This window comes from Arachis hypogaea, chromosome 1, assembly GCF_003086295.3.
Source record: "Arachis hypogaea cultivar Tifrunner chromosome 1, arahy.Tifrunner.gnm2.J5K5, whole genome shotgun sequence".
NCBI lineage: Eukaryota > Viridiplantae > Streptophyta > Magnoliopsida > Fabales > Fabaceae > Arachis > Arachis hypogaea.
The window spans coordinates 45,169,423-45,174,807 of record NC_092036.1 but is presented as its reverse complement, the minus strand read 5'-3'; the positions used below and the strand labels follow the sequence as shown (position 1 = coordinate 45,174,807).

Here is a 5,385-nt window from a genome sequence, read left to right as displayed (position 1 = left end):
ATGTATATTTTTCCACCGATACAGATTTTGAGTGTATTCCCCATATTTGGATTACTGCAGGGACAACCTATTATATGACTCTCGAAAATCTGCTGATTGTTCCCTTTGCCCATCAAGAATCTTTGTTTGGAATTCTTGTTGTTGAGCTATCATTTGTTGCTGCCATTTTTCTTGTTGCTCCATCATTTGGCCCTGCCAGTTCTCTTGTTCCTCTCTATCTTTCAGATACTGCTCCTGTTGCCTCAAATGTTGTTCTTGCTGTTGCTCCTGTGCTCTCATGAATTGTTGAGACATTTCTTCAACGGCTCTCTGCATTTGGCTCAAATCCAATGCACTAGAAGCTTGTTCTTCCTCTACTTGTGGTCTTCTTATTCTTCCTTGGGATCTTCTTTCCTCTTGGTTGTCATCATCAGTGGCACCTTCCATTAGTCGCCTAGTGATCCCCCTGCTTCCTTTCACTTTCTCTGTATCCTGATCTTCAAAGAGCACCCCAGCCCTGTTGCACAGTCTCAGAATGGTGCTTGGATGACCAAGCCTTATTTTGCCTGTGTCCTCAGCCATCTCCTGGAGGCTGTCTGCTATGAGCTGTGAGAGGTTGATTTCTCCTCCCTTTAAGATGCAATATGTCAGGATGGCTCGCTTGATTATGACTGATGAGGTGTTTGCAGTAGGGAGTATGGATCTCCTCACCACTGGTGCATGAAATTGTGATCTCAATGGCGCCAACAACTTGGTACGCACAATTGTAATCTCAACTCTTTTTCACAACTTCGCACAACTAACCAGCAAGTACACTGGGTCGTCCAAGTAATAAACCTTACGTGAGTAAGGGTCGATCCCACGGAGATTGTTGGCTTGAAGCAAGCTTGTAAATCTCAGTCAGGCGGATTCAAATGGTTATAGAGTTTTAAAAATTAAAAGATAAATAAACATAAAATAAAGATAGAGATACTTATGTAATTCATTGGTGGTAATTTTAGATAAGCGTATGGAGATGCATGATTCCTTCTGAATCTCTGTTTTCCTACTATTTTTATTCAATCATTCATACTCTTTTTCATAGCAAGCTGTATATTCGGGCATCACCGTTGTCAATGGCTACCTCCCGTCCTCTCAGTGAAATGGTCCTCTTCGGTTTCCCGCATGGCTAATCATCTGTCGGGTCCCGATCATGTCAGAATAAGATCAATTGATCCTTTTGTACACCCTCACTGCACCTAACACTCGCGAGTTTGAAGCTCGTCACAGTCATCCCATCGCAGATCCTACTCGGAATACCACAGACAAGGTTTAGACTTTTCGGATCTCAAGAATGCTGCCAATTGATTCTAGCTTATACCACGAAGACTCTGATCTCACGAAATGGAAGGCTCTGTTGTCAGGAGAGGCAACCATGCGTCATGAACCAGGATTCCAAGAGATATACATTCAAGTTTGTTTTCAGGTAGAACAGAAGTGGTTGTCAGACACGCGTTCATAGGTGAGAATGGTAATGAGTGTCACTTGATCATCACATTCATCATGTTCTTATGTGCGAATGAATATCTTAGAATAAGAATAAGCTCCAATTGAATAGAAGAACAATAGTACTTTGTATTAATACTTGAGGAACAGCAGAGCTCTATACCTTAATCTATGGTGTATAGAAACTCCACCATTGAAAATACATAAGTGATGAAGGTCCAGGCATGGCCGAATGGCCAGCCTCCAAGTCTAAGGAAAAATGTTCCAAAGATGTTCTAAAGATAATCCAATAATTTTTCCAAAAATGTGAGTACAATAGTAAAAAGTTCTATTTATACTAAACTAGTTACTAGGGTTACAGAAATAAGTAAATAAGGCAGAAATCCACTTCCGGGCCCACTTGGTGTGTGCTTGGGTTGAGCATTGAAGCTTTCATGTGTAGAGACTTTTCTTGGAGTTAAACGCCAGTTTTTATGCTAGTTTGGGCCTTTAACTACAGCTTCTATCTTGTTTTTGGCGTTTAACGCCAGAATAGGGCAGGAAGTTGGCGTTTGAACGCCAGTTTGTGTCGTCAAAACTCGAGAAAAGTATGGACTATTATATATTGCTGGGAATCCCTGGATGTCGACTTTCCAACGCAATTGAGAGTGCACCATTTGGGTTTCTGTAGCTCCAAAAAATCCATTTCGAGTGCAGGGAGGTCAGAATCCAACAGCATCAGCAGTCCTTTTTCAGCCTCTGAATCAGATTTTTGCTCAGGTCCCTCAATTTCAGCCAAAAAATACCTGAAATCATAGAAAAACACACAAGTTGGGTGTCTAAACATTTTTGCATTTTTCAAGGATTCTTCATGTGCATTTTTGCATTCATAGTGTCTAAACATGAAAGATTTCTAAGTTGGGTGTCTTGCATGTTTTCTTTGCATCAAAAATTTTTCAAAAATATGTTTTTGATGTTCATCATGATCTTCAAAGTGTTATTGGTGTTCATCTTGACATTCATAGTGTTCTTGCATGCATCATGTCTTTTGATTCATAATTTTCATGTTGTGAGTCATTTTTTATGTTTTTCTCTCACATCATTAAAAATTTTAAAATAAAAAAAATTAAATATCTTTTCCTTTTTTCTCTCAATATTTCGAAAATTTGGGTTGACTTAGTCAAAAATTTTTAAAATTAGTTGTTCCTTGTAAGTCAAGTAAAATTTTCAAATTTTAAAAATCTTATCTTTTTAAAACTTTTTCAAAAATTAAATCTTTTTCATTTTTCTTATTAATTTTTGAAAATTCTTTAAAATATTTTTCAAAAATCTTTTTCTTAGTTTTATCTTTATTTTCGAAAATTATGCTAACAATTAATATGATTGATTCAAAAATTTGAAGTTTGTTACTTTCTTGTTAATAAATGTTCAATCTTTAAATTCTAGAATCTTATCTTTTAGTTTCTTGTTAGTAAAGTAATCAATTTTAATTTTAATCATATCTTTTTATCTTATCTTTTATATCATTTCTTTTTCAAAATTTTATCTTTTTCAAAAATTAAATTTTAAAATATCTTTTCTAACTTCTTATCTTCTTATCTTTTCAAAATTAATTTTCAAATCTTTTGCAACTAACTATTTGACTTTTTGGTTGTTTGTTTCTTATCTTTTTCAAAACTATCTAACTACTCTTCCCTCTCTAATTTTTGAAAATACCTCCCTCTTTTTCAAAAATTCTTTTTAATTAATTAATTGTTTTAAATTTTAATTTTAATTTTATTTCTTATCTTAATTTTCGAAAATCATTAAGTCCTTTTTAAAGATTATTTTCAAAAACTTCTATCTCTCATCTTATTATATTTATTTGTTCATTTACTAAAACTTCTCTTCATCTCAAATCTCTGCCCCTATCCTCACCCTTGTGTTTGGATTCTCCTTTCTTTATTCCCTTTCTTCTTCTACTAACAATAAGGAACCTCTTTACTGTGACATAGAGGATTCCTCTTCCTTTTCTGTTCTCTTCTTTCTCATATGAGCAGGAACAAGGAAAAAGGCATTATTGTTGAAGCTGATCCAGAACCTGAAAGAACTCTGAAGAGGAAACTAAGAGAAGCTAAATTACAACAACCCAGAGATAACCTTGCTGAAATTTTCGAATAAGAAAAGGAGATGGCAGCCAAACCCAACAACAATAATGCAAGGAGGATGCTTGGTGATTATACTACACCTACTTCCAAGTTTGATGGAAGAATCATCTCAATTCCTGCCATTGGAGCAAACAATTTTGAGCCGAAACCTTAATTAGTTACTCTAATGCAACAGAACTGCAAGTTTCATGGACTTCCATCAGAAGATCCCTACCAGTTCTTAAGTGAGTTCTTACAGATCTGTGAGACTGTTAAGACTAATGGAGTAGATCCTGAAGTCTACAAGCTCATGCTTTTCCCTTTTGCTGTAAGAGACAAGGCTAGAACATGGTTGGACTCTCAACCTAAAGATAGCCTGGACTCCTGGGATAAGCTGGTCATGGCCTTCTTGGCTAAGTTCTTTCCTCCTCAAAAGCTGAGCAAGCTTAGAGTGGATGTTCAGACCTTCAAACAAAAAGATGGTGAATCCCTCTATGAAGCTTGGGAAAGATACAAGCAGATGACCAAAAGATGTCCTTCTGACATGTTTTCAGAATGGACCATGATAGATATATTCTGTTATGGTCTATCTGAGTTCTCTAAGATGTCACTGGACCATTCTGTAGGTGGATCCATTCACCTAAAGAAAACGCCTGTAGAAGTGCAGGAACTTATTGAAATGGTTGCGAATAACCAATTCATGTACACTTCTGAGAGGAATTCTGTGAATAATGGGATGCCTCAGAGGAAGGGAGTTCCTGAAATTGATGCTCTAAATGCCATATTGGCTCAGAACAAACTGTTGACTCAGCAAGTCAACATGATTTCTCAAAGTCTGAATGGTTGGTAAAATGCATCCAACAGTACTAAAGAGGCATCTTCTGAAGAAGAAGCTTATGATCCTGAAAACCCTGCAATGGCAGAGGTAAATTACATGGGTGAACCTTATGGAAACACCTATTATTCTTCATGGAGAAATCATCCAAATTTCTCATGGAGGGATCAACAAAAGCCTCAACAAGGCTTTAATAATGGTGGAAGAAACAGGCTCAGCAATAGCAAGCCTTTTCCATCATCTTCTCAGCAACAGACAGAGAATTCTGAGCAAAATACCTCTAACTTAGCAAATATAGTCTCTGATCTGTCCAAAGCCACTTTAAGCTTCATGAGTGAAACAAGGTCCTCCATCAGAAATCTGGAGGCACAAGTGGGCCAGCTGAGTAAGAAAGTCACTGAAACTCCTCCTAGTACTCTCCCAAGTAATACTGAAGAGAATCCAAAAAGAGAGTGCAAGGCCATTGATATAATCAACATGGCCGAACCTAGAGAGGAAGGAGAGGACGTGAATCCCAATGAGGAAGACCTCATGGGACGTCTCTCAAGCAAGAAGGAGTTCCCTATTGAGGACCCAAAGGAATCTGAGGCTCATATAGAGACCATAGAGATTCCACTAAACCTCCTTCTGCCATTCATGAGCTCTGAAAACTATTCTTCCTCTGAAGAGAATGAAGATGTAACTGGAGAGCAAGTTGCTCAATATCTAGGAGCCATCATGAAGCTGAATGCCAAGTTGTTTGGTAATGAGACTTGGGAAGGTGAACCTCCCTTGCTCATTAGTGAACTAGATACATGGGTTCAGCAAATTTTACCTCAAAAGAGACAAGATCCTGGCAAATTCTTAATACCCTGCACCATAGGCACCATGACCTTTGAAAAGGCTCTGGGCGACCTAGGGTCAGGCATAAATCTTATGCCACTCTCTGTAATGGAGAAGCTGGGGATCATTGAGGTACAGCCTGCTATATTTTCATTACAA

General features: G+C 37.5%; 1 non-coding gene across 1 annotated transcript; it reads right to left on the bottom strand.

Annotated features, from left to right (window-relative positions):
• Positions 1 to 4,011: 4,011 nt before the first annotated feature.
• Positions 4,012 to 4,115, bottom strand: LOC112716720 (small nucleolar RNA R71). The gene has a single exon (XR_003160452.1). It is a non-coding gene; the product is annotated as a small nucleolar RNA R71 (small nucleolar RNA).
• Positions 4,116 to 5,385: the final 1,270 nt, after the last annotated feature.